The sequence below is a fragment of the Condylura cristata genome, unplaced genomic scaffold (assembly GCF_000260355.1).
Source record: "Condylura cristata isolate star-nosed mole 26May11 unplaced genomic scaffold, ConCri1.0 scaffold00006, whole genome shotgun sequence".
Classification (NCBI taxonomy): Eukaryota; Metazoa; Chordata; class Mammalia; order Eulipotyphla; family Talpidae; genus Condylura; species Condylura cristata.
In genome coordinates, this window is record NW_004567107.1 from 7,324,383 (window position 1) to 7,332,176 (window position 7,794).

Here is a 7,794-nt window from a genome sequence, read left to right on the forward strand (position 1 = left end):
GATAGCTTGACAGCGCTGACTTTAATCCCTTGTGCCACCAGGGAGGCCCACGAATATTGCAAATGATGGTAACTCTGGGGCTTACATTCTGCTCATGCCCCACATTCTGCTACTTTTTCTTCCTTCCTAACAGGAAACAATTTTTGCAGATTAATCGAGTGGGTTAGGCTTGGAATTGGGAAATCTGAGACTGGCTGGCTAGGACCAGATGGGGTGGGCTAATCGTTCCTCTTGAGGTTGATGTCCAGGGATCACTCACCCCCCCCAAAGGCCTGCCCGGGGCCTTCTTGACCTATAAAACCTGGGTGATGCCATGCACCCACCTTACTAAGGTGTTGTGAAGATTAATTACAGCTTGTAAAGGGCTTTGAAGATGAAACACGCTTGTTATGGAAATAAATGGCTGGAGACGCAAAGCATTCTCGTCTTCCTTCATGCCTCTTGTCTTGCTGTACTAGCCTTTAAAGAGCCCTGAGTTCAGAGGTGAATGTGACCTCCCCACGACTCCTGTGGGAAGCAAAGGTGGAGGGCAAACTTTCCCAGGCAACCTATAGGTGTGACCCCTTGCTGTTAGTTAAAAAACTTAGATTCCTACTCTACTGTCTAACTAGCTGAGCTAAGTGGATTTAATGTATTCAAAATACATTAAACAGATTCAGCAATGGGATGGTGAAGTGTATTTCCAGTACTGAGCTTTTTGCTGCCAAATTTAATTATTCAAATTGGTAAAGAAAAAAAAATTTTTCCCTCATCCTCCCAGCTCTTCCCAGATTTAGAGATTTTTTAAAAAATATATTTATTTGTTTATGCATACAAGAACTGGGGTACAGGCCAGAAGTGTGGAGGGTGAGAGGATTCACCAAAGACATAATGGGGAGCAGAATAGGCAGATGGACTGAAATACACTGCTGTGGGGAGCAGTGGGTGAGACAGGAGAGGTCTGCTGCGCCCTGTGGGTCACTTCCCTGCCTGGGGATGGAACTTGTGTTCAGTGGCTCCTGCTCTACTGGCTATGCTTTAACCCCTTGTACCACCAGGGAGGCCCAGATTTAGAGATTTTGAAATGGAAAGAATGTCAGTCTCCTGTCTCCCGATGGTGAATGGAGAGCACAGCCCTGAGTGTTAGGGGGACTGGAACTCAGATGTCAGCAAGTTATGTAGCTCTTTGAATTTCAGTTTCCTAATCTGTCAAATGGGGATAATAATAACCCCATCAGGCTTATGGCCTGATGAGTATTGAGTAGATGCAGGAAATGCATATAAGGTACCTGTTAGCTGTTAACATTCTCAAACTTGGGGAGAAAGGTGGTATCCTACCCTCTTGATAAATAAGGAATCCAAGCTCAGAAGGTGTTGTGTCTTGCCATGATCTTACAGGGAGAAAGTGGGGTGCCAGGGTTCAAACCAGGGTTCAAAGCCTGGCCAAGCTGACCTCCCTATGAGCTAATATGTGGCCTCCCCCTGGTTGAAAGCTTGTTTTCTTAAACTAGACCCTGTGGTAAATGCCACCTCAAACTGAGAGAGAAAGCGAGCCCAGTGGAGTGATGGAGCCTGGAGGGTGGTTGCTCCCGTGCCACCGAGTTGTTTAATCCCACGTTTCTGCATTATATTGGCATTCCATATGTTCACTTCTCATTTGCTGGTGATGTTAACACTTGCTTGCCCACGTGGGGAGTGCTGACTGGAAATATGTTCTCTTCCACAGCACAGCAGGGCTGAGAGTGTCCCTGTGGCTTGGAGGGCAGCTGACAGTGAGGGGTGCTTCTATAGTGGAACATCTCCTGGCGGCTATGACTTGCCCTAGGTCAAGCTAGGAGCCTCATATTAGCTCATAGGGAGGTCAGCTTGGCCAGATCCCTCCTGAAAATCGGGACATTTTCTCACACTCATGGGTGTCTTTGCATTGCTCTTCATTCTTTCAACAGATGTTTCTTGAGCTCTACCGTGTCCCTGAACACTGCTTACCCTCAATGGCCCTATTCGTTGTTTTCCACCTGTCAGCCACTGCACTTTCTAGGCAACCCTTCACTTAAACATGACATATGTTTGGAGGTAAATTTAATATCATCACCATTTTGCAGTTGAAGGAAAAAGATTTCAAATACAAGCAAGTTAGAATGAGGAGTGGAACCCAGGTCTTACTGCCTCCACTCTCTGTGATATTAACCATGACCACACACTGCCTCCTTGAGGGCATGCACTGAATCTCATTCATTTCTGATCTCAGGTCCCACATCCTACCTCTCAGCTCAGTATACAGTAGGTGCTCAATAAATGTTTGCTGTTGAATAAATAAGTAAAGGGTTGGGGAATCACTAACCTGTGTACTTTTCTCAGATGGCATCTCCTTTGTTAGATGGGGAGGTGGATTTCATGAGCCATTATCACAGATGAAGCGTGCAGAGCCAATAGCTCACTCAGGACTATGGAAAGAGCAAGAGGCTGGCGTTTGGGTAAGATGTAAAATGAACTCACAGTGAAGACACAACATGTAGTGGAGCTGCAGACCCAAGAACTATGTGTGGTTGGAAAATAGGGATATTATAAAACACTAGAGTTTAGGCTGAAATCATATGCCCAGCACATGTTTCCTGAAAACTCTCACATCACTTACAGGGTTGGTGTGAGGTTTCAGATATTAAAATTATGAAAGAGCAAAGCAAGATGTGAGAAGCAGAGATGGAACGAGAACAAAGTAAAGTTCAACCTTGTCACCACTTCCCCACACCCCAAACCTCTCAAAGATCCAAGTTTCTGACCCAAATTCATCTTGAATGGTACAGAGTGTGACTCGGAACCATGCTATGAATAGACAGATACGAAGATTTGATGCCAAGTTCAAGTTCAGACTCAGTTACTTTCCAGCTGTGTGACCTTAGACAAGTGTCTTTGACACTGAGTCCACATCAATCAAACTGAGATAAATCATACCTAGGTGGAATAGTGAACATGCTTAAGTAAGTAATATAAACATGTGACTTTGTTAGTCCCTTTTTAGTATTGTAGGAAGTAAACAGTATTAGTTCTTTTGTATGACTGCTATACGAATCAGAATGAGCTTAGTTTTAATAAGAAGCAACCATAAAATGTTGGTGACTTAACACAGTATTATTTCCATTCTGCTCCATAGCCACCGTGTGTCAACACAGAGGTGGGGTTTATTGTTGTTCCTAAGGGATTCCAGTTGTGGGAACACCCGCCATCTTGTTTCTGATCGCTTCATCCAAGGGAAAGGGGATTGAAAGAGTCTGAAAGGGTCTCTAGGGAAGTAAATGTTCTGCCCTGAATGAACAGATACCAGTATTTGCAGACAATTCATTGTCTGGAATACGTCACATGCTTCCACCCAATCCCCAGGGGGCCAAGAGTTGTAAACCTACTGTTTCCCTATGAGGGGAGAGAACTGGAAATATTCGTCAAATGGGATCAACTTTCTTGAGCCCTCATCCGGTGCCAGGCATTTTGCTGAGGGTTTTTAGGATATATCCCTTGATGCTCTCAACTGTCCTCTGGAACAGGACTTTCTCTTCAGTTGATATTTGAGCAGTCTGACACAGAAATGTGAAGTAGCTTGTTCAAGGCCTTGATGAGTAGGTAGCAGAGTCAGAGTTGATATTCAGTTAAGACCCCTGCTAGCTAGCTCCTCTTCCTTCCAGTACACTCTGGTAGTACTGTGGCAAGAGCTACTATTAACTGAGTGCCTCCTGTATATTAGTCCTTTGCTACCATCCTTGTCTGACCAACAATTCATGTCCATGTTCATGAAGAAGGATCGGAGGTTGACAAGTTGCCCAGAGTCTACAGCAGAGGTAGTTCTTGAACTCAAGCCCCATGCTTCCTTATTATTTATTATCACATATTATAACATGGAGCAGGAGGCAAAAGGAGTGAAAGCATGGATAACTTGAGCTAGAAAGTGTCCCTGCCACTTCTGGGATGTATGACCCTGGGCAAATATTTCACCTCTCTAGATTTCAGTTTCTAAATCTGCAGAGTGGGGCTGGTCATCATACCTACCTCATGGAGCTGTTTGAGGAGTAAACACGGTTGTCATATGATGATAACAACGACTAAGAGTTCCACAGAGTATAGTCCAGATACTGTGTTCAGAGTCTCTGTACATTCCTGTTAACTTCTTCTTTGGGACTACTTTTAGATGTACACAAAATTTGCAGATGGTACCAAGTGCCCCTGTACAACATATACCCCATTTTTTTCTGTTAAGGCTTTACATGCTCAAAATACACTTGTCAAGACTAAGAAATTAATGTTGGCACAAAACTACTAACAGAACTAGAGTTTACTCAGATTTCATTAGTTTTTCCCACGAATATCCCTTTTCTGTCTCACAATTCAATCTGGGATACAACACAGAATTCAGTGATGTCTCTTTATGTCTCTGCTGATCTGTATGTGCATTCTTTTATCTCCATTTGCTTTTAAGGAAACTGAGACTCAGGTTAAGTCACTGGCCATGACCACAGAGCTAGGTGGTGGTGGTAGAGGAAAAATTCAGCCACAGGTCTGTCTGGCTCAAATCCCAAATCCTTCCCATTCATAAAGAAATGATCAGAAAGAAATCCTATGTTCCAAACCAGGTCCACACACAGAGAATAAGCAGCTCTGAGGGAGAAAAAAAAGACCAAATCATAGAGAACTGGCTTTACAGCTTTAGGATTCTAACTCAGCATGATCCAAGTGAAACACAGCCAAAGTCCAGTAATCTGCTCCATGAGGGAGAGACAAGCTGGTGGAGAGTGTGCGCCTTGGGGGTCCAGCGAAGGAGTCAAGCTAAGCTCCGGCTTAGTCACAAGCAGAGGGGCTTCCCTACAGGACCAGCTTGGCAGCAAAGCCCATGGCAGAGTCTCCTCATGGAGGCAGGGAGTAAGCAGGATGGGGCCTAAGGCAGGACCACAGAATTCACTTAACGGGGATTCCCCATCGACTCCTCTTGCCCAGGGCACGTAAAGAATGGCTGTGACCAAACTGGCACCACAAACTTGGCTTTCTTCCTCCCTACCATAAAGTGTGTCTGCCTGCCTGGCACTTTGTATGTGTAAGCTCCAGGGAGGGAGAAAAAGAAGAGGGCCCTGCCATTCTGTTTCTTTAAGGAGAAAACGGGGATCCAGATGAACCAGCCAGTAGAAGTCCACAAAACCAAGGGAGGACCCCCTGATCCTTGCTGGACACCCAAGCCCTGGGTATCAGCCCAGGTGTGGCTGTTCCAGCACAGGACTGGGCAGAGGGCAGGTGTCAGTGACTACCTGTTGAGTGTGTGAGCAAGTGAATAAATGAATTTGCATGTACTCCACTAGCTGGCACAAAGCATAGCACTTGGTAGGAACTAAAGAAAAAAGGAAATGACTGTCAGCGCACAGGAATGTAATTGACTATGTGCATGTCCCTTCTACTGGCTAGTGAGTCCTTCCCAGCAGAGACCACCCATGATGCATTTCTATCTTCTAGTCTTTCTATGCAGGTGAGGCTGCAGGTATGCCAGTGACCTCTGGTGCTGGATAAAGTCATACACATCCTCTAAGAATCAGCCCATGGAGATGCTCTAATCAGGGTCTTCCCAACCACCCCAGTTGGGAAGAGAAGATGCATACTGGGCTGGGGGAGGGGAGCCTGCGCTTGATCAGCAAATCTCCCAAGAACCCCTCATGTGAGTGGTGGCCCAGAGCTACATCACACTCAACTTTGACCCCACTCTATAAAGGAAGATAGTTCCGAGTGGATGGGGAGTGGGAACCAGGAATTGGTTAACAGCTGATAAAGTAAGAAAAAAAAAATGTCCTCAACTGATTGTGAGATTTTCTAATAATGAGAAGTCAACACAATTAGACAAGGCACTAAATTTTTGTGTGGAATGCCAGCTGTCATTCTTCCTCTCTAGCTCAGATCAAAGAAACGTATTTTATCTCCTAAGTGATTAGACATGACAGGGCCATTAAGCGGAGATATTGTCATAAGAAATATAAGAACATAAGAAATATGTTGCCTGCTTTGAAAATAAACATCTCACCTTTGCTTCTTTTTCTCTGTGAAAAGCTGAGAGAAATCAAACTATTAACTTGGGTCTTTCCAACATACTTGCATCCTGTCATTTTTTCCCCCCCAATCAGATTAGAAACCAGGGATTTCAGCTGCGGTTCTCCCTCTCATTCCAGAAAGTCTGTCTAGATTGAAACTGTGGCAGTGAGCGGCTAGACACACATGTCTGGAAGCTACAGTCCATCCCTGTTCTCACAGTCATAACAAAACTTGCCACTGTTCCAAAGCTCCTCTTGCTTCGAAAGGAGGGCATTCTCAGATGTCTCTCCAAGCACTTATCTTTAGCTTTTTTCACCTCTTATCTGGATCTGAGAGAGCTCACTTTTCATTTCTACCTGGAACAAGGCTGCTAGTCTGGACCGAGCATGGGGCTTGGGTTGGTGATGTGATCCCAAAGGAACTGGGGGGATCCTGGGGCTCCAGAATGGAGACAGGTAGCCCGTTCCAAGGAGATACTTACAAAGGAGTTCAATGAAGGCTCATTTCCAGAGGTGGGACTCAGAGATGGCAGAGCACCCTAGGTGAACAACTACTGGGCTCCGTTACTATGGGTGGTGTGAAGAGGCAAGGAAAGGTTCTATGATGGCAGGGATTTTGCCTCATTTTTGAACATGTGCCTAGCAAATAGGGAATTTTTTTTTGAGTTGACATAATCACTAACAAATGGGCCATTAGTGGCATTTAGTATGTTCACGATGATGCATGTTCGTTATATTGATCTAATGCCAACATTTTCATCACCCAAAAGAACAGATACCCATTTGGTAGATGCTTCTCATTTCCTTCTCCCTCCAAGCCCTGGCCACCACCAGTCTGCTTTCTGTCTCTATGGATTTACCTATTTGGGACATTTCATATATGTAGTCATACATTATGTGGGCTTTATGATTATCTTCTTCCTCTTAGCATAATGTCTTTGAGGTTATTCTACGCTGTAGCATGTATTAGTACTTCATTCCTTTTTATGGCTGAATAACATTCCATGGCGTGGCTATACGACATTTTGTTTACCCATTTGTCATTTGATAGACATTTGGGTGGTTTCCCTCTTTTGGGTATTATGAGTAATACTGGTAGGAATGTTCCAGTACAAGTATTTGCTTGAATACCCGTTTTCAATTATTTTGGATTTATACCTAGACATAGAGTTACTAAGTCCTTTGGTAATTCTATATTTATATGTAAGGGCTTTAAGAAACACTTGTGGAATGAATGAGCAAGAGATTGGCATAAAATATTTGGGTCTTTCCAATTCCCCATGTCCCTCTCTTCTGCCCCATTACCCTCTGTGTAAGGAAAGGCTGACCTTGGGCATCTTGAGGTCTAAGTGAGTTCAACCCTAGGCCAGGCACTGGCAAACAGTAGGTATTCAATAAAACTTGAGACGTGGGTAGATAATGCTTCAGTGAACGTGCTTGAGCAGTTACAGTTATGTGTCACTCAACAACATTTTGGTCAACAAGGGAGCATATGTATGAACAGTGGTCTCAATAGACTATACATGTATCCCAGGTGTATAGTAGGGTAGTAGGTGTATAAGTGTATACACACTTATCCCAGGTGTGTTAAGTACATTTTATGACTTTTGCACAGTGATAAAATGGCCTTGCGATGCATTGCCCAGAACCCATCCCTGTCCATAAACAATGTGTATTTTGCCTACATCACTGATCCTTAACCATCAGAGTAACACCTGAGAAGGGAAATGACTAAATCAAAGAGCACAAGCTATTTTTTTTT